The sequence below is a fragment of the Lissotriton helveticus genome, chromosome 6, assembly GCF_964261635.1.
Source record: "Lissotriton helveticus chromosome 6, aLisHel1.1, whole genome shotgun sequence".
In the NCBI taxonomy this organism is placed as follows: Eukaryota; Metazoa; Chordata; class Amphibia; order Caudata; family Salamandridae; genus Lissotriton; species Lissotriton helveticus.
In genome coordinates this window covers 1,151,181,446-1,151,203,255 of record NC_136067.1, presented here as the reverse complement: position 1 = coordinate 1,151,203,255, position 21,810 = coordinate 1,151,181,446, and the positions used below count along the sequence as shown (strand labels likewise).

General features: G+C 47.1%; 1 protein-coding gene across 2 annotated transcripts in view; it reads left to right on the top strand.

Moving 5' to 3' along the window:
- LYST (lysosomal trafficking regulator) overlaps nt 1-21,810 on the top strand; it is a 3,192,287-nt gene that overhangs the window by 2,862,277 nt on the left and 308,200 nt on the right. The gene's annotated exons all lie outside the window — the stretch shown is intronic.

The following is a 21,810-nucleotide window of genomic DNA, read 5'->3' as shown; positions in this document are numbered from 1 at the left end:
CCCTGCACGCTGACTTCAGTTCTTTCTTGTTCCGCACCAGCCTTGCGCAAATCCGGAGGGAGCTGCCCCTTTAGTCATTTTTTGACTACTTTTTTTTCTCAACTTTATTCGACTTCTTTCTGTGTATGAGGGATGTCCCATCGACGGACCGGTTTCAAGCTGTACGAGCCCTACAACCTGATGTTGGTTACGGACCCACACCTTGTCTGCCTTTGGTGCCTGTAGCACGAACACGACCCGAAGTCGTGCTCCGACTGCTGGGCCATGAACCCGAAGTCTCTGCGGAAGCGGTCCCGAAGGCTCTTGGAGGCCCGGCAGTCAGCTCATCATCGTTCAGGGTCCCGGTGGAGAGGAAGGTCTTGCGAACGCTTGCGGAGCCATCACCATCATTTCTCCTCCAAGTCTTCGAGATCGTCGGGTAAGCCGAAGCACAAGAAGGCGAAGAAGCAGCATCGCTCTTCACCTTCTCCCCTTCCGTCGGCCACTGCAATGCGGGACCTGGAGCATTGTCGCTCTCCAGCTCCGTCTTCGGAGCCTGCCCCTGGTACAGCTCCGCACTTCCTTCCTTTTCCCGGTGACAGAGCATCCCCTCCCAGCTCCGAGCTTTCTACCAAGCCCTTCAAAGCATTTTTCGGCAGCCGGACTCCACCGGCGCGCCTTCGGCCTCCACGGAGCTGTTTGAGGGCCCAGGGACTTTGATGCCAGCAGCTACAGCGCCGGAAGGCCCTCGTGGATCCAGGCCTGGATCCTGATCGACGCCGGTCTACCTTACGGTATTTTCCCAGCGATGATGCCCCCGGTGCTGGTCGTTCCCCTGACTGGTGCCATCCCCAGCCTCCACTCTGACTTGGAGACGGTGCCTCGACCGAAATCGGCACCGGTGCTGGAGGGCACTTTTGTGCCTTGCTTCATCCCTGGTGTTCCTTTTAAACATATTACAAAAAACAGGGGTCCCTAGTAGTTCAGGGATCTTTCGCAAAAATGATAGACATACGCTCAATAGTATGTATGACCTTTGTCCAGCCGGACAGGAATTTTAATTAAAGTGATAAGAAAGAATAAAGAGGATTTTTTACACAGTGGGTGCAGCCAGCAACCCACAGGGGACAAGACAAAACAAGGGGATGGGGTTAGAACGAACAAGGCGGTCTGTATACTAGTAGTTCAGTGAACAGACAAAAATACATTTTAGAAGCATCATTGTATACAATTTATACTTTTCATTTTACATATGACGCTAAAATGTCGACGACGTTTCGATGCCTATTGTGAAATGAGTGGCATCATCTTCAGGACAGAGAATAAAAAAGCTTGTCTTGAAAATCTTTAGGCAATTTTTGGCCAGATTTAGGTCCAAACATTGTTTATTTCCAGGGGGCGGTGCCCAATATCAAGGGACATATGGTGGGGTACTCAATTATCTGAGCATTTTCCAAACCAGGGCAAGAAAGCCTCTTCATAGGAGAACGGACCGATCGTGTCTCATTCCTGGTTGGGTTGCTCGATGGCAATTCTGGGCTCAGATGGGCGGGGATCTTTTAAACATGACTAACAACCAGAGAAGGGTGAGGAGTACTGGGAGCGGTCCATTGGCCCTTTAGCTGATCAACTTGATGAGCTGGACTAGCGAGAGGAACACGCCAGTGGTCTTGTGGAAAAGTAAATTTTGCCATGTTCTGTGTCCCTACGCCTCATCCATCATATGTTATGTATGCATGACCAATATGCATATGTTATTCCCCATTTCTGATTAAAGACGCAATTACAGTTGTGTCCACCTCTGGTATGCTATTTCCCAGTCCCCGTGAATACTACGAATATCAGGCCTATGTAAGTAATGTTGCCACGTTTCTCAGTGTGCACGTTATTCAATTATAAAGTCCCCGTTTCTAGGCCTCAAAAGGGCCCGGACCACAGATTCAGCTCCTGTCTCCTGAAAGCCTCGCTGAGGAGCGATACAGCCCCCACCTGTATCCTCGACCTTTCACTTACTTCCTGCCTCGCAGTGCCCGGTGCAGCCCGGCTCTGCCTCTGAGTCTGCCAAAAGTATGTTATAGTTCCTGCTATCAGTTCAGTCCTCCTCTTCTGCATTCCTAAGCTACTGAACTGCATCAATAGTTTCCGTCATTGTCTAGCCTTCTCGGCTCCACGTTAGAGAAATACTGTATTTAATGGTCATTTAATATTCTTCACGTACTACATGTAGAATAATGCATGGTCCAGTCTTAGAATCAGGTTAGCTTTTCCCCTCATGACTTCTAGTTTATATCAACATGTTCCCTAAACATTAGATACCAGATAGGATTAGGTACATGTCGCTCCGACCCTCCAGACTCTAGTCTCTGCTCCTAGCACAGAGTTCGTAGCCCCCAACTTCTCCTAGTAACACGTCATTGCCAGTTTTCGCGCACCATTAGGTTAGAGGTCCCGGCTCCTTAGGTAGCCCCCTCCTATGTTTCCGCCCATTCATGACATATTCTGTTACGTTTGCATCACATGTCTATGTAAACTCCCAGTTACACCCACTTTTACTGTTATCTCTCGCGACTGTTACACGTCACGCCTTCTATTCCACCCACTGTTACGCCTACTGCAATGTAATGCTATGTGTTTGCGCTATGTATATATATATATCAATGTTATGTTATTGAATGTTAGCGCGCTCATCCCAGACCAAGCCCCAGCAGCTGCTGGGCATCTTTTTCCCCTACTGGGTCCCAGTTGTCCTGCTGGGCCCTGTCGTTCTGCTCATCCTATGCAGGTTGTCCTGATCCTGTCCTTATGCTGTAATAAACCTGCAGAAACTCCTACTACCTCGAATCTTGACTCTTATTTATTGAGCTATCTGTTATTTATTCATTCATGCACTCAAAAATAGGGTATTATTTATTTATTTACCACATAATGGCGCCCGAACAGGGACTTGCCCTTTCCCCACGCGTCGGTGAAGCCACGCCGACCCCCTGACCCCCTGCAGTCGTGACGGAACTCTTCTGGCCAAGTGCAGATATTTCTGCTTTAAGTATCCCTCAGGCCCACGGAGGAGACGGAGGAGGCGGTCCAGCATCCGAACGAGACGGTGGAGGAACGCGGCGAGTCCCGACCAGAGCCCAAGCCGAGAGTCCAAGGTCCGAGGTATCCGGAGGTCCACCCGTAACTGAAGTCCGAAGTCCGACGTTCGTCGTCGTAGTCCAGTCCCGTCCGAGGCCTTCCGTTCCGTGCTGCCCGGTGAGTACCATTGCTGGGGTAGTGTCTAGACAGGGTCAGTCTAAATTGACTCTGGTCCGTGGGTTGGTGGTACCCAAGCCCGCAAACGAAGTGTCCACCTAGGTGGATACGGGTCTTGATGTGTTCCTTTAGGGGACCGGTATGTTCCGTACTGTTACAGCAGTGCATCCAGTAACTCTAGTCTGTTCCGTTCTCGAGAATTCTGTTCTGTTTCTGTTTTCAGTATTTTTCAGGTAGTATTCTGTTCGAACTGTTATTTATGATGTTGTTTAATGTATTTTCAATGTCGTGGTATGCCTGAATTGTTTTCCCAATTGTTATTGTTTTTCGTGTATTGTATTGTGTTCCGATTTAAGTTTAGAATGCCGCTCTTTTCAAAGTTACGTCAGTTAAAAACTAGAAAGGGTCTGCTGGAAGCAGCAGTTCCTGTTCCGCCAAGGGACAGTCCAGGTCACTTTATGTATCAGAAACATGGCATAAGCGCCATATTGTATTTAGATTTATGGGTAGAGTATACCAAACAGTTAGAAGAAAAGTATAGATGGCCCGTATCGGGTACATGGGATGCCGAATGTATCATGCGAGTAGAAGAAGCATTATGGAAAAAGAAAGCCAGACAGTCACAGAAAGATGCCATCGAGTTATGGCGTAAGGAAGCGCATAGAAGAACGGAAAAGGAAGTCAGAAAGTCAGAGTTAAGTAGAGAATCCCAAGAACGAGCCCAAGAAAGAGAATTAATCGAGATAGGTGAACAAGTCAAAGCCGAACAGTCAGACAGACAGAGGCATGCCCTTATTAAGGGTATGTATCCTCTTCTTGCCGAAGGTGTGCCAAAAGCGACCCCGGAGGCATCCAGTAATTTCCCGCCACCATTAGTTCCGACCAAGCTACGTCACAAACCGACCGCAGCTGATATTTTCATTTCGTCCTATTTGGATGACACCGTCCCAGAATATGCAAATCCAGTTCGCGCTCCACCTGTCCCTGTAAATCAGGCACTTCCCGCTCTTCCAGGCACCGGAGTACCTGTTACGGTACCCCCGGGTCAGCCCGCCATACAAGTTCAGCCCACGTTACAATTACCGACCCTGCAAGCACGAAGAATGTCAGTTGACGATTCTAGTCTAGGGGCCGCAGGAGGAGGTCCTCCTCAAACCCCGCCGCCACACAAGCGTTTATCAGCACTCGAATTACATGCTCAAGCATCACAGCGTACTCCCAAGAGTAATAAGTCTGTCGCAGAAATCAGGCAAGCCCTTAACGAATGTAGTTATGATCCAGTTCCAGGCGAAAATACTATGGTTTTATATTCCTTGCGTGTAAGAAGAGTGACCGAGTATCTAGTCACCTTACCGAATATGAAAGAAGATCTAGACAGAATATATCGTTTCATCCGTACAGGGGATGATCCAGAAAGTATTGGCGAGATTATGTCCCAAAGGAAAGCCGAGATTCAGCTCATGATATTAAAGTTCCTGATCAATTGTCTAATAAGAGAACAAGATTACCCGACTAAAGATCCCGCCGACATGAGAATCCTAACAAGGTGGAGTGATAATATAGCCGAGGGTAAGCACAAGACCATTAGTGCCATGGAAAGTATGTACAAGAAAATTCGTAAAGAAATAATAAAGTTACACGAACAGCGTAAAGCAGCACAAGTAAGCGAGAAAGAAAGTGCCTCTGATCCTGAAGAGGAAGACGAGAATCCCGTCAGAATAGCGTATGTAGGAAAATCCAGATTTCCAGATCGCCATTTACGTCCAGAACCTAAGTCTATTTTTCATCATCCAGCACGAGAGCCTCGCTCTCTCGAACAAGTATTTCAAGCTACCGATCACATTCTGAAATCACGAGTCGGTTATAGCGAATTAAGTACTATGCACGAACAAGAACTAGCCCGATCAGCAGTCCGATGGATTACTGATTCTACCACTTTTCCAGACGAAATAGTGGCACAAATGTTTCTGAAACTGCCCCCAGCCGAGCAACGACTGGTGGGTATGTATATGATCCAGCACCTCATTACCCTGTATGAGGGTCAACATTCTGATCCAGGTCCGTTACATGATATCCTGAACGAGTTACTCCAGTATAGATGGAGAGGTCTAGGTACCGATTTAATTAGTGTCATTCTAGAACAGCGCCACAAGTATAGAACGTTCCTGAACCCGCATTTTGTTCATGTCTCACCCCCAGAAAGTAAACCGTTTTACATAGACAGACAGAATCCGTTACGAGAAGTCCACCCAGTCCAAGGGGCGGGTGGCGACATGCAACGAGTGTTTGTATACACTCCGATATCAAAGATGGAACTCCTCGAGATGAAGAAATTAATTCCCTGTCATGACAAAGATCCAGCAGGGTTCCATCGAGAATTAAAAGACATGCTCCGTATGGGAGAATACACCTACCCAGATATCATTAAAATGTTAAAAGTTCTGCTACCCGCAGGGGTGTATGAAAAGCTAAAGGAAAAAGAATGGGAGGTGGGAGAGAAAAAGATCGATTGGACAGCTCTAGAAGCTGAAGACAAGGCACGAGTACCAGGTACCGGTCTTGGAGATAAATGTAAAGAATTACCAGAATTATTGATTCAAGTTTTACCCAGATTATTGACAACTAGGAAAGAAGACTGGGATGCAATCTCAGCCTGCAAACAGAAACAAGAAGAAGATATTAGTGATTTTTATTCTAGATTCGAGAAATGTTTCAGTATTAACAGTGGTCTCAAGACAAGTAGTGAGTCATACCCTCATCTTTTCGTTACCAAATTGGTCGAGAATTCAAGTCCACAGATTAAAAACCGAGTTTTGAAAGTCGAAAGCACCTGGCAAGCAAATAGTCCGTCCCAGATGCTCCAGATGCTCCAGTACCACCAGAATAGAATCAGAGAAGAGCAAGAACACGAGAGAAAACGTATGAAAGACACGAAAATGAAAGTGCTAGTTGCACAATCTATTCCCCAAGACAGTCAGAAGAGGGGTCCGAATCAAGCCAGTCATCCTGCAGCTCCCGTTAAAGGGAACTGCAATTATTGTAAACAGCCAGGTCATTTTATAAACGATTGTGCAGTTCTGAAGCACAACATAGCTACTGGTAAGACTAAAGAAAGACCACGTCCGCCTAGACAAGAACAAGTTTCACAGGCTCCTCAGTCACAGAATGCACCGCAGACAGTTACAGTACCGCAGCCTATTGCTGCAACACAGCACGTTACATCGCAGATGTACCAGTATGCACAGTCTGAGTATCCAGAGTACCAGTCATATTCATGAAACAGCCTAGAGAGGGAGGTAGGCGTGCCTCTCATCGAGATACCTGTAGACCAAGAAGGTCCCTATGTTCATAGTCAAGTATTAGGGAAAGACAGAAAATTTCTGATCGATACAGGGGCAAGTAGGACCACAATTAGTCATGCCGAAGTTCCAGGGGCTCCGCTCTCAGGCTCAAGAAATGTTTCCCTTGGATTTTCAGGAAAACCCATAGTTAATGAAATATCTCAGCCAGTTACTCTAGAAGTAGGTCCATTGTCCCGTACTACTGATCTGTTACTTACTAAGTCATGTCCAGAAAATCTATTGGGTATTAAGACATTGAAAGAATTAGGTGCAATTATTTGTTGTTCCCCAGAGGGAATACGTCTGTTCCTACGTGACTTTAAGGGTCACTATGTATTACGAGATTTTGATTCAAGATTGTCTAATGTTCCGCAGCATTTATGGGCGCGAGGTCCAACTGATGTAGGTTACATGCAAATCACACCCTATCGTGTGACTCTCAAACCAGGTGTAGTGTTACCCCGAATCAGACAGTACAGATTGCCACCTGAGGCTGTAGCAGCCTTATCCATAATTATTGACGAGCTCATGGCTCAAGGGGTAGTTGTAGAAACTGACTCCAATGTATGCAATTCTCCGATCATTCCAGTCATGAAACGTACTGATCCGAATGCACCCCCAGTATATCGATTAGTGATTGATTTACGAGAGCTTAACAAATGTATTATTCCTCAGTACCCAGTTGTTCCAGACATTTCTTCTCTGTTAACTGCCATTGATTCCGAAGCCATGTTTTTCACTGTTATTGACCTCAAGAATGCATTTTTTAGTGTTCCAATTCATCCAGACAGCCAGTTTCTTTTCGGATTCTGTTTAAATGGAAGGAGCTATATGTTTACACGCGCTCCTCAAGGTTTCACAGAAAGCCCTAGTATTTACAGTCAAGCACTCAAGAGACAACTAGACAACATTCACATGCCAACTGACACTGCCCTGCTCCAGTATGTCGATGATCTACTGATCACAGCCCGTTCTGAACGTGCTTGCGAGCGAGCATCACTTACAGTTCTGTATTTTCTAGCCGAGATGGGGCACAAGGTGTCACCTTCGAAGCTTCAATTCTGTGTCCAGCAAGTGGTATACTTAGGACACTTGCTGTCCAAGAGGGGTAGGCAGTTGACACCCGACCGTATCCAGTTAATAGCGAGTCTTCCCCAGCCCAGAACCCAGAAGGAGGTACGTGCTTTTATCGGCCTTACTTCTTATTGTAGACAATGGATTCCCCAGTATGCATTTCTAGCCAAGCCATTGATACAGTTAACGACACAGGAGGCAGCCGTATCGACTGTCCTCCCTTGGACATCTGAACATACACTTAGTTTCAACGAGTTAAAGAAAGCCCTATGTCAAGCTCCAGTTCTAGCTACACCGAACTACAGTAAGCCTTTTACACTTTTCGTTACAGAACGCGAAGGTACAGCATTATCTGTTCTCACACAAGATCAAGCAGGTCAACACAAGCCCTGTGCTTATTTTTCGAGCACATTAGATCCAGTCGCCCAGGCGTTGCCTGCGTGCCTCAAGTCAGTTGCAGCCACAGCACTAGCTATCAGACAAAGTGATTCCATAGTTTTAGGACATTCCCTGACAGTACAAGTTCCACATTCAGTAGAAGTTCTTTTAAACCGAACACAGACTCAGCACTTGACAATTGCACGTTTAACAGGTTATGAATTGACACTGTTCCAGCCACACATAGAAATTAGACGCTGCAACGTCCTGAATCCTGCTACACTGTTACCATCAGTTAATTCAAATCCAGATCCACATGATTGTGTGGAAGTAGTTAACATTACGACTAAGCCAAGACAAGACCTGACAGACATTCCGTTACTAGATCCTGACCTGACACTTTATGTGGACGGTTCATGTATGAGAACTAGTACAGGAGAACTAGTCGCCGCGTATGCAGTGACTACTGACACTGAAGTTATTGAAACACACCGTATTGATACTCTGTCCGCTCAAGCAGCAGAGCTAGTTGCTCTGACACAAGCCTGTATACATGCCAAGAACCTGAAGGTTAATGTTTACACAGATTCACGTTACGCATTCGGAGTTGTACACGACTTCGGAGTGCTCTGGCAGGAGAGAGGTTTTATGACTTCTCATGGAACCAAGATTCAGCATGGTCTCCTTATTCAAGCCCTGTTAGATGCCATACATTTACCGACATCTATTGCTATCATGAAGTGCAAAGCACATACGAAAGTCACAGACATTATTTCCCAAGGTAATGATCTAGCAGACCGCACAGCCAAGCTTACAGCACAGACTCCAGACATTCCAGTTAATCGGACACATACTCCAGATCTGATTACATGCATGACAGTTAAGGACCCTACACAAGATGTCATAGATATCCAGTTACATGCTACTCCCGATGAAATCAAGAAATGGTCTGTACAAGGAGGGGTCCAGACAGATCAAGGATGGTTAACGAAGGGTAGAGCCACATGGTTTCTCCCCGATTCTATGGTTCAAGTCATTATCAATACCGCACATAGTCCAGCACATTTAGGAGAAAAAGCTATGTTAGACAGTATCCAGAACATTTGGTTCAACAAGCATTTACGAGCTGCAGCCAAGCAGAAAGTCCGTACCTGTATGATATGTTGTCAGTTTAATCCAGGTAAAAGTGTCCCGGTGGAACAAGGTGGTTTCCAGCCCCCTGACCACCCTTTTGAGGTCCTCCAGATGGATTATATTCAGATGGAGCGATGTCGAGGTTTCAAGTATGTCCTTGTAGTAGTATGCGCTTTGTCCAGGTGGACAGAAGCATATCCAGTCCCAGATTACACAGCCGCGACCACTGCCAAACAGTTGGTTCGTGAATTTTTCCCTAGATACGGACTCCCTAGAGTCGTATATTCTGATAACGGTCAGCCATTCTCATCCGAACTCATGAAGCACGTTTCCCTGTTGTTAGGGTACCAGTGGAAGTTCCATTGTGTACGCCATCCAGAAGCAGCTGGACTAGTAGAAAGACATAATCAGACTCTGAAAATCCGTATAGCAAAAGTCTGTAAAGACAAAGGTGTAGACTGGTTAGTAGCTTTGCCAGTCGCTCTGTTTTACATGCGTATGGTCGCACATTCCAGATCAGGTCTGTCCCCGTATGAGGTCGTTTTCGGCCGCCCCCCTAACATGTGGGGTACTCCTAGACCCCGAAGTATTACCGATGTTTCATGTAATATGCTGACAGATTACCTAGCTTCCTTGATGTCTGCCCTCAACTCATGTCGTTCACAGGTTGCCGCCACATTTCCAGACAATACCGAGGTGGCACCGCACGAGATCGTTCCAGGGTCGTTGGTGATGATCCGCAACTTTGACAGATCAAGTCCGCTGGAACCACGTTGGAAAGAGCCACGTCAAGTCCTCTTGACCACCCGAACTGCCGTCAAGTTAGAAGGCAGGAAGGGGTGGGTCCACCTTTCTCATGTAAAACTTTTTAAAGGACCAAAGCCAGTCGTCAAAGACATTGCCAAGAACATTTCCCAGGATTCGAAGGATTGCCAGAACATCGTTTTAAAGGACTGTCCCGCACCAGACTTTGTTACAACCCCTCCCTTGTTAGAAAAAACTCCGCAACAGGAGTATAAGTTAAAGCTCAGGTCTAATAAGTCAGCCAGTTTGATTGTATAAGTCCTCCCCTAGGTGAAACGGTTAGACTGTTTCTGACATGTATAAAATAGACCCCCATAGTGAGAGAGTCAGTCGCAGTTCACTACAATGCATCGTTTTTCTGAGTTTCATATTATTTCTCAGCCTAATGATTTCCTGCACCAGCTACGCATTTTTTCTGTATTTACCAGTTCCTCATGTAAATATGTCTGCTAATGCTACAGTAGAGCACACGTTTAGTGATCTGCCTCCTCACGAATATTCATACCGCCTCGCCATGCGTAATAACACATTCATCCGTATGTTACATTATTCACACCAGACCAGCAATGCCACTAATTGTTGGGTGTGTGGTCGACTCCCCCCTTTCCAGACATCGAAGGGAGTTCTGCCACTCTTTCCTTATCCATTCTCACACAATGGTTCGTGTGGAGCATGGTCCACGTTAACGTCATCCTCAACAGATATGTCTTTTCTTAACAGTACATGTTTTCCAGACAAGCAAGGTTTTCCCCACAGAACAGGTTTAGATTTAGAAAATGAGGTATATAATTTAGGAAATTATTCGTCGAATTTCATGGTTCTGAATGTTCAGTCTGATAATACTCCAGACTTACCTGCTATTTCAGTACTACCAGTCAAAGGCGAATTATGTATCCGTAGTTATGGTTCTGTACATATAGGTCATAGTGAATGTACTACTGTTGTCAAGTATGGTGACAGTGGGAAATCTATTTTCAAAGCTTCACGTCATTCTTATTTTGTTTGTGGTCAAACTGCATATGTCCGTCTGCCCCTCGATTGGGAGGGAACCTGTTACATTGCCTTCCTACTGCCACCTGTTTTTCTAGCTCCACCTGATTATCATAGGAATTCTTTCTTAGTACACACTAGACCTAGAAGGGAGTCCCCAATTGTCGATCAAACTGAAACTGCTCTAGAACAGTATACAGATTTCAATAAAGGTTTCTTTTTCTTTATAGGACCTGTCCAGAATAGTAAACTAATCCGTAGGTTAACAAGAACCCTCGAAGCTGTAGTAAATGAGACTGCCTCTGCTCTAGGTAACTTAACCGAAGAGCAATCTGCTATGAGATTTGTCGTTTTACAGAATCGTCTCGTCCTTGACGTCATACTGGCCGATAGGGGCGGGGCCTGTAGAATTCTCGGATCCAGTTGTTGCATTTTTATTCCAAATAACGCGCCGTCTGTTTATTCAGCTATAACCAGACTTCATAAAATTGCCCATCTGTTACATCAAGATCCAGGCACCTGGACATGGTCCGGTTGGTTCTGGAATATCATTTCCGCATGGGGATGGAAAGTCCTGCCCTTCCTAGGTATTGCAGTAGCGATCATATTTAGCTGCTGCCTCTGTATACAATGTGGCCCTGCGATTTGCAGCATGTGTGCTACCTCTTGTATTCCTAGTCCCAAGCCCCGTTCTAAATCCCGTTCCAAGACAATTCGAGACGAGCAAATGGTACTGTATGAAATGATAGACGGTATCATGAATATTGATGTTTCCTGATGTAAACGTAGTGACAAGGAGGGAATGTGGAAAAGTAAATTTTGCCATGTTCTGTGTCCCTACGCCTCATCCATCATATGTTATGTATGCATGACCAATATGCATATGTTATTCCCCATTTCTGATTAAAGACGCAATTACAGTTGTGTCCACCTCTGGTATGCTATTTCCCAGTCCCCGTGAATACTACGAATATCAGGCCTATGTAAGTAATGTTGCCACGTTTCTCAGTGTGCACGTTATTCAATTATAAAGTCCCCGTTTCTAGGCCTCAAAAGGGCCCGGACCACAGATTCAGCTCCTGTCTCCTGAAAGCCTCGCTGAGGAGCGATACAGCCCCCACCTGTATCCTCGACCTTTCACTTACTTCCTGCCTCGCAGTGCCCGGTGCAGCCCGGCTCTGCCTCTGAGTCTGCCAAAAGTATGTTATAGTTCCTGCTATCAGTTCAGTCCTCCTCTTCTGCATTCCTAAGCTACTGAACTGCATCAATAGTTTCCGTCATTGTCTAGCCTTCTCGGCTCCACGTTAGAGAAATACTGTATTTAATGGTCATTTAATATTCTTCACGTACTACATGTAGAATAATGCATGGTCCAGTCTTAGAATCAGGTTAGCTTTTCCCCTCATGACTTCTAGTTTATATCAACATGTTCCCTAAACATTAGATACCAGATAGGATTAGGTACATGTCGCTCCGACCCTCCAGACTCTAGTCTCTGCTCCTAGCACAGAGTTCGTAGCCCCCAACTTCTCCTAGTAACACGTCATTGCCAGTTTTCGCGCACCATTAGGTTAGAGGTCCCGGCTCCTTAGGTAGCCCCCTCCTATGTTTCCGCCCATTCATGACATATTCTGTTACGTTTGCATCACATGTCTATGTAAACTCCCAGTTACACCCACTTTTACTGTTATCTCTCGCGACTGTTACACGTCACGCCTTCTATTCCACCCACTGTTACGCCTACTGCAATGTAATGCTATGTGTTTGCGCTATGTATATATATATATCAATGTTATGTTATTGAATGTTAGCGCGCTCATCCCAGACCAAGCCCCAGCAGCTGCTGGGCATCTTTTTCCCCTACTGGGTCCCAGTTGTCCTGCTGGGCCCTGTCGTTCTGCTCATCCTATGCAGGTTGTCCTGATCCTGTCCTTATGCTGTAATAAACCTGCAGAAACTCCTACTACCTCGAATCTTGACTCTTATTTATTGAGCTATCTGTTATTTATTCATTCATGCACTCAAAAATAGGGTATTATTTATTTATTTACCACAGTCTGGATACCTCCCCAGACCTTGGCATGCTTCCCCCCCCTACCGTGGCTATGGAGGAGGGAGCGTCATATGCTGTGGTGTTGCGTAGGGTGGATGAGGCCTTGGGCATGGAACTTCCTACAGTGGCAGTCAGGACAAAATACCTGACAGAGGTGCTTCAACCAGCTGCGGCCTCTTCAGTACCCCTTCTGCCTTTCAATGAAGCCCTCACTCACGTCCTTCTGGGCACTTGGTCAAAGCCAGCTGACCAAGTGGACAGTATGATTGCCCAATGCCACCGCCCGGCCGACCACTTTTCCACTCCCAACACCTGACCCCTGAGAGCTTGGCGGTCCTAGCCTCGTCCTCTAAGGGCGCATTTCCTACTGCTCCACCAGACAGGGAATCCAAGAATCTGGACCATCTTGGGAACAAGATGTGAGAAGTTAGCCTGGCATATGATGTCCACTATTCTAGTGGGCACCTTGCACCAGTCTAAACGACCCTTATTGATGGCGGTTGTAAAGTCAACCTTATAGACAAGCTATCCTAGTGGTAGCATGGACCAGCAGTCTTAGGCTAAAACTTCAGAGAGCTTGTGAAGCCAGTTGTTTTACCATATATAATCCCTTGAATACCAAATGAAAGGACACCACACAAGGTATATATCAAATATATATGTATTTTTTTCTAACACAACCCCTCTGAACTCTTTATGATGTCAGAGATCGAAATACATTACAAGTTACTCATTTAGCATACTTTAAGTTGCACAAATACAATTCTGCCCTAGGGGCCTCACGAACCATATACTAAGTAAGTGGTATAAGAACCACTTCAGGAATAGTGAATAGGCCTAGGGCCTAGGGAATCGCTGGTGCTACACTACAGAACCAAAGTTTAGGAGGCCCACGGGAGACGCATGCAGTATGGGAACACAGGCGCTGGTTCCCATTGACTTACAATGGAGAACGAAGGAGTCACAAAGTTACTGATTAAGGGCACTTCCGGGTGGACTACGACAAAACCCCTTTAAACTAGGACACTTGGATAGTCAATACCCACGGGAGCACCGGAGTACTCGAGTTACCTCACCCAGGGAAGCCGGGTGCATAGGTGTCTTTTCGTGTCGGGTTTCGTCGATGCTTTCAATGGAGGCCTGCAAAAGAAGTGCTGCAGGCGGCCGAAGAAAGAGTGTCCGGGTGGTTCCCAGGGCGAATCGAAGAACTGAAGAACCTGAAAGCAGAGGGGACAGAGTCTGGGTCACTTGCCAGTGACCAGGAAGGAACCAGGATGAAACCAGGTGATGTCGCGATGCAAACAGGTGAAGAGGTGAAGCTTGTCTCTGCAGCCACGAGGACCAGGAGGCGTCGACGACGACCAGGAGCTGGATTCGAGCTGTCCCATGAAGGATCTAGTTGACTGTGGTGTCGGTATCCGGATTGGTCCCAACAAGCCTTGGTAACCGCAACCCACGCAGGAAGTGAAGATTCGCTTCAGGTCAGACCAGCAAGTTCTGAGGAGCTTCCCTTATGGAGGGAAGCTGGAGCAAGCCTGGAGCAACCAGGAAAGCAAGAAGATTTCGAAGGTTCGCCTTCAGGGGGCTCACTAGCCAACGGGCTAGCAACTGGGAAGACGCGTTGAGCTGAAATGCAGTAGCAGGCCCCACGCAGCACTCACGGAGTGGGGGAGGGCTGAGCTTCAGTGCAAATGGCGCTCGGGTCTGGGGCTTCTCTTACCCCAATGCACAACTGCGAGGGTGCCTCGGTCGTTGCAGTAGTAGAAAAGTGCAGGATGTCCAGGGAGTCTGGTCCCACGTCTCTCGTGTCCTCCACGGGTCTCAGCTTTGCTGTGGATGTGGGTCGGAGTCCAAGAAGTCTGGAAGTCCAGTCCTGAGTAGCTGAGTCTTCGGGTTCCGTCGGGGGCATCGACAAAGCAAACCGGCAAGTTACTGGTGGTGCCTGTTTGAACAGGGTGGTCACTCCTTGACCACAAGGGAGATATCTTCAGTCTTTCTTCTAGTCCGCATAGAATGTCGAAGTCCAAGTGTTCCGTTTCGTAGTTTTGTTCCAGGATAATCTAATGTCTCTAGACACAGCTCCTATCTTTATACTAAACTAAGGGGCTGGATTACCTGCTAGGTCCCTCCTATGGGTGGACCTGGGGAATACCCAATCAGGTATGTACCTAAAGTACATGGAGTCCATTTTATAGAGAAAGCAGATAGCCTGGGGCCCTCAATAGCAGGATCCCAGGCCAACTAAGTTGAAAACCAGCAAAACACCAGGCAAAAAGTTTGGGGTAAACATATAGTCCGATATCCACCTTCTTACACAAGATGTTTTCTTCCACCAGCTTAACGCTGAGGTCTGTGAATACCGCATGCCTCTTGGGCCGTTATACCCACACAGTGTGGGACACGGTTGCGCAAGTGCTGCCACAGTGCCCGGAGGAGGTCAGGCTGTTCTCACCCACGCAGTGGCAGAGGGTCGAGATGCAGTCAAATTAACAATCAGAAGTGTGCTGGATAACGCCAACTGACTGGGCAGAACGGTTTCCACTTCAGTAGCCATGAGATGCTACTCCTGGTTGAGGACGTCTGGTTTCTCTGGGGATGTCCAATCCACCTTAATGGACATGCCCTTCGATTGCCGTCACATTTTCGGTGACAAGGCGGACTCAGCGCTTGAGCGCTTTAAGTATTCGAGGGCTACGGACAGATCCTTGGGCCGTGCGGCAACCTCTAATCCCACGCAGTCTGTTTATGTTTATGTTTAGGAAATTTGTATTGCGCACAAATACCCTGGGGTGTCTCGGCGCATGAGGACTGTAATCCAGACAAGAAGTGCTAGTGAGACTCACTGATTGAATAGCCAGTTTATATAGCCACTGATTGAATAGCCACTGATTGAATAGTCTGCCTTTCGCCCCTTTCGTGGCTATGGAAGGGGTACCCCACCAGGTTCGGCCCAGTCTAGCCACTGGTTCACGCAAGCTGCCCAGCCTGTGCAAGGCAGCAGAAGTGGATCCTAGCAACGCCGGTCTGGGGGGCAGCAGGCTAGCCAGTCCACCCACAACCCCCCCTGCAGCAGCTTCCAAACCCTTGTAGTCAGACCTTTCAGGGCCACCAGAGGCCAGCGGGCAGCAGGATTCACCATCATCTCCCCCAATGGCACACCATCATGTCGAACAAGTGGGCTTTGCAGTTAGTCCGAAGGGGCTACTCCCTCCCCTTTGAGACTACCCCTCCCTCCATGCCACTGTCTGTCCATCGCATATCAGAGGATCATTTGGCCCTTCTCCACGAGGAAGTTGCAGCTCTCTTGGCCAAGGGAGCCATCAAAAGGGTCCCTGTGCCAGAAGTAGGCTGTGGTTGCCACTCCCAGTATTTTCTGGTACCCATGAAGGACAAAGGCCTGCGTCCTGTCCTAGACCTCAGGGCCCTAAACCACTTCCTCCGGAACGAGAAGTTCAAGATGCTCACGTTGGCTCAGTTCCTGTCTGCCCTCGACCCCGGAGACTGGATGGTAGGGTTGGACTTGCAGGATGCCAATTTTCATATTTGTATCCTGCCGGCCCACAGGTTTTACCTACGGTTCATGGTGGGCCACAAGCATTTTCAGTTCACTGTGCTCCCCTTTGACCTTACCTCGGGTGTACACAAAAGTGATGGCGGTGGTCGCAGCTCATCTGCATAGATCAGTACTTCCAGTCTTCCCCTATCTCGACCACTGGCTGTTGGAGACGAGCTCGCCCCAAGCTGTTGTCTCCCACCTGCAGACTACGGTGGACCTTCTGTATTCGCTGGCGTTCACTATCAACATGCTCAAATCACAACTGCATCCCTATCAGAAGCTCCTTTTCATCGGAGCGATTCTGGATATGGCGCAGTTCGGGTTTATCCTTCCGAACTGCGAGTCCAGGATATTGGGGCTATGATACTGATTTATTTAAAGAGTTTTATATAGCGCTGGCTAGACCCATAGGTATCAGAGCGCTTTACATAAGGTCAGAAAAGTTAAAACAATAATAACAATTTTACGTTACATCAAAAAATATGAGACATTAACGGGAGAGAAGGAGAGATCTGTAGAGAGGTAAGGGGGAGGGGGAGAGGGGGAGTGAGAGGGAGAGGACAGGGGGAGGAAGGAATAAGAGACAGAGGTAAAGCCAGCCCAAAGAGCGAATAGGTAGGTGACGGCCAGTGAGGTAGGCCGAGGCCAGTTTCACCTAAAGCTCTCAAGGAAGCACCAAGGGGTATCGGTCAGACAGGTGGATAGAAAGTAGAACAAAGCAAAAGCAGAACGGCATGAATACAATGAGGGGGAAGGTGGGCGAGAAGGGGAGAAACTGTGCACTATCCTGGACTTTTTGAAATCCTTTAGCCAACAGGGATCAGGCAATTCCCCATTCGACAGAAGCCAGGTTACTGAGCTGTGGTAACAAGCAAGGGTCAATTAGATCTTATTTTTACATGCATCCCAGGCCAAATTACTCCAGTAAGCAGTGGATAGTTTGTAGTTGGGCACAGACAACATCCAGCTTGTCTTAAGGTTACCTTGCCTTCAGTCAGCCTCAACATCATTGAGGACTCAGAACATGTCCATTGCAAGTATGCAGATGTCTTGCAATTTCCTGAAGCTAAATCCACAAAAACAGACTCACTCGCCACTACTGATGGGGTCTTCTGGCCACTGCAAAATTCTAGAACTCTACACCCTCCACTTTGAGAGTGAGGCTGCTCTCAGGACTAATTAAAAAAATAAAACTTAAGGAGCGAGGCTGCTGTGCTTCATGGCCTGCATCCTGTTGGTGAATCATGCCTGGTGGCATATGCGGGCACTTCAATGAGACCTTAAGTTCCAGTGGGTGCAGCATCAGGGCAATCTTTCCGACGTTGTCCACATCTGCATGTCAATTGCAGTGGTGGTTAACGAACCAAGATTGGGTCAGCTGCTGATCCCTCTCCTTTCCCCAATCAGAACCAACAGTGGTGACTGATGCGTCACTCTTGGAATGGAGCGGACACTTGGGAGTGGCAGAGATCAGAGTACTCTGGCAGAGCCCGGCCTCTGTATCCACCAGTTGGAGCTCTGAGCGATTCGTCTCGCTCTGAAGGCAATCCTTCCCTCTATCAAAGAAAGTGTAGTGCAGGTGTTCACAGACAACACCACCACCATGTGGTACTGAAACAAACATGGCGGGTATGATTGTGGACCCTATATCAAGAGGCTCTTCTCCTTTGGACATGGCTGGAACATTAGGGCATGTCCCTTGTGGTTCAACACCTGGCAGGTTCGCTGAATGCTAGGTCGGACGAGTTCAGCCGTCGGTGCGTGATGGATCACAAATGGCGCCTTCACTCGGAGGTGGTGCAAGGTCTCTATCAGCAGTGGGGAGAGCCTTGGTTAGATCTGTTCGCCACCGAAGAGAATGCACAATGTCAGCAGTTCTGCGCACTGGAATTTCCAAGATGGCACTCGCTCGGCGATGCCTTTTGTCGCAAGTGGACTTGCCGCCTCCTGTAGGCCTTTCCGCCTTTGCCATTTCTTGCCCGAGTGCTGAAGAAGATCAAGTGCGACTGGGCCCAAGTCATTATTTTGGCCCCGAACTGGGCAAGAAGAGTCTGGTACACTGAGCTCTTGAGCATAGCCATCGATCCTCCCATCAGATTGCCTCTTCTGGAGGATCTTCTGTCGCAGTAGCAGGGGACGTTCCTCCCCCCGAACCTGTCCAGCTTCCACCTACTTGCATGGAGGTTGAGCGGCAGGAGTTAACAGCTTTTGATCTTCCGCCTGAAGTCTGTAATGTCATCTTGGCAGCCAGGTGTCCCTCCACCAAGTCGGTATACGCCTGTAGATGGAACAAGTTTGTGGCATGGTGCACAGCAAAGGCTGTGGATCCCCTTTCTTCCCCCCCCTTTCGGAGGTACCCGTGTTCATCATTACTCTTTAGCCCAGCAGGGCTCTGCTCTGGGCACTCTTAAAGGGTACCTTTCGGCCATATCTGCCTTTATTCCCCTTCCTGATCAGCCTTCTCTTTTCAAGTCCCCTATTGTAAACACATTTCTGAAGGGCATTACTCATCTCTTTCCTCCTTCTCCTTCCATAATGCCTCAGTGGGACTTAAATCTTGTCTTTATTCCTTGTTTGTGCTCCCTCCAGGCCTTTACCTACCTGCAAACTAACTTCTAGGGATAGGGACTCCCTTCCAGGGCCCTAGTTATGTGCACCTCTTGCATGGCTCTGCGCTTCTTGCATGGAAAGTCATGTCAGAACTGATGTGAGCTTGCAGGGGCAACGTTTAAGTAGACACCGCAACATCATTTTGGCGACCACGATGCCAACGACAGACGTGTAGTTAACCAACGCCACCTAACGACTCGCAGGGGTACTGTTAAAGAAAAAATCTCCAGATCCAGTCTGACGCCTGGGGGTAATTCAAAAGGTAAAGAATCTATAACTACATATGTTTCTTACAGATACATCGTTAACGAAGGTAAGTAACTTGTTCTTTAACTATTGTGCTCTGGTATGCAGTGTACATGCCACAACAGTAAGAAAATGCCTAACACAAATATGGCTAGCATAGCAATTAGTCCGTAAATCATAATTGGAGCTTTCATTATGTACTACCGTATTACCTAACCTCCCTTCTCTTCTACAGAAGCAAAAGTATTACATATCAGACGATCTCTAGATGTAAGCAGCAGACACTGTACCTCAGTATACAAGGATGAAAGTTCTACATCTGAGACGCTTGTCACGATCTTTTCCCTGAACAGGTCCCTCTCCAAGTGTGTGTTACCTATCTGTGCATACCTCTATGAGAACAGTACGTGTTCCCAAACAACATCTGCATTTGCGTGTTTTATCTAGGTGCAAGGGCCTGACCAGAACAGAATAACAGGGAGCATTGTTGTTTGACCTTGTCTACATGTTCAGACTAACTCCCAGGTGGAGAACAGAGGGCAAAACAACAGCTTTTTTTGTGTGAAAGTACACTGTGGCATAAAACAAAAATGTGTGCAAAGCAGAGGACAGTCGGCAACATGCTCATGCTAACATAGAGAAAACAACAATGGGCCTGCATAGGACTTATGACACCCTCCCCTTGGTCAGGACAGTAGCACTGAATGGCAGCAGAAATAAAATGATAAGCAGAACTAAGGTGCATAAGCAATTGCAGAACAAGAGTGTCTCTAAAAATTGGTGCACAAAAATATATACAATTACAGTGCATTGCTGGGACCTAAGACGTAGGATGCCAGGTGGAATGACATCAATTCCAGTAACTCCTCCGAACCTTCCAAATTAGCAATAACTGCCATCCAATTGAGAAGGGCAAAAGAGAAAACATGCTCCTCGTTTCCAGTTGTAGACAGAACCATCTACGGCGAACCAGTGTGAACTTGATCAAACTGAGATCCATGAGCTGCTGCACACTTGCACAGGGACTACCTCCAGCCAGTGGCCCCAACGCTGGGTTGTGTACAAGCTGCATACCCAAGGAACAGTTCTGGTTATGGGTCAGTAAGGGACCCATCAAGAGTTCAAAATCCATGGCAGGGTGAGATGGGGTGGCCAGGCAGACATCCAGGACCCATTGGAAGGGGCACCGGATTTAATGGGACACTGGTTGCACACAGGTAAAATAAGCATAGCGGAAGGTCAGGCAAATCTTGGCATCTGGAGCAGCCAGAAGTACCATTCTAAAAAATTATAGCATTCGCACACGGTACAGCTGCAGAGATGCCTGTCTGGGCAGGGCCACAGACGGAGAAGCCATTGCGTAAGAAAAGGAACAGCACGACGACACCACAGATCAAAAGGGGCAGCAGCAGGAACCCACCAAATACGCTGGTAAAAATGGAATGTATAAAAGCTGGAATAGTTTGAAAAGAAGTCACAAAGCCAGAGCACAGGAATTTAAAAAAGTGTGCTAGACCCGTGATACCAGCCGCATTACATATTTGATGTATCAGTTCTCTGAAATGCAGGGGGAGATTTGTGTTTAGCAATGTTTGTATTTCATTCGACATTCTTGGCACCTTCAATTTGAAGGTCTCGCAAGCTGAAGTGGGAGCTACTTCTTGGTGGAATAATAGCTCTTTGAATCTGCTTAGTTTATTGAAATCTGTTTTCAAAGTTGGAATGGAAGGCCACAATGAGCTATCTACACTCCCATGTTGGGGGTGGGGGAGGGGGGAGACGGAACGTTGTTGCAAAAAGTAACTAACTGGAAAACAGACACTACACATGGGATTTGCGTCATGAATATTAAGAACAAGATAACTGCTGTTTGAAAGCAATGTAAGGGTGGGAATAATTGCAGGAACTGGAGTACCTTCCTAATAACAAGCCAGATTAGTGGCAGAAACCTTAGATGCGCCATGGATTTTTACTTGACAAACAAGGGAATGGGCAGCAGTTGAATCACACATTTCTCCAGTATTGAAAAACTTCTCTCTCAGTCCTTTGACACCAATATGTAGAAGGCAGTGACTGTAACTCATAAATGTAATTGCTCCCAAGTGGTTCATATCTACCTATAGGGTAGTGTTTCATGCAGGCAGTAAATTGAAACATCGATATAGGCAATGAAATGACCTCATGTATCAACCAAACTGCTGAATTAGTCTCTGCTATAGTGAAGGGTAGCTGGTCAAGTTTTTCTATATGAAGCATGGATAACTCGCATCTTTAATAGCCATGGTAGGAAAGTAGGATCTGCTTTTATGGTTACTCCTTCTTTTTGCCTGATGCTATGCTGTTTCTGACTAGGATCCTGAAAACTGGGACCCTAGTCTCTGCTTTCTCCCTTAAAT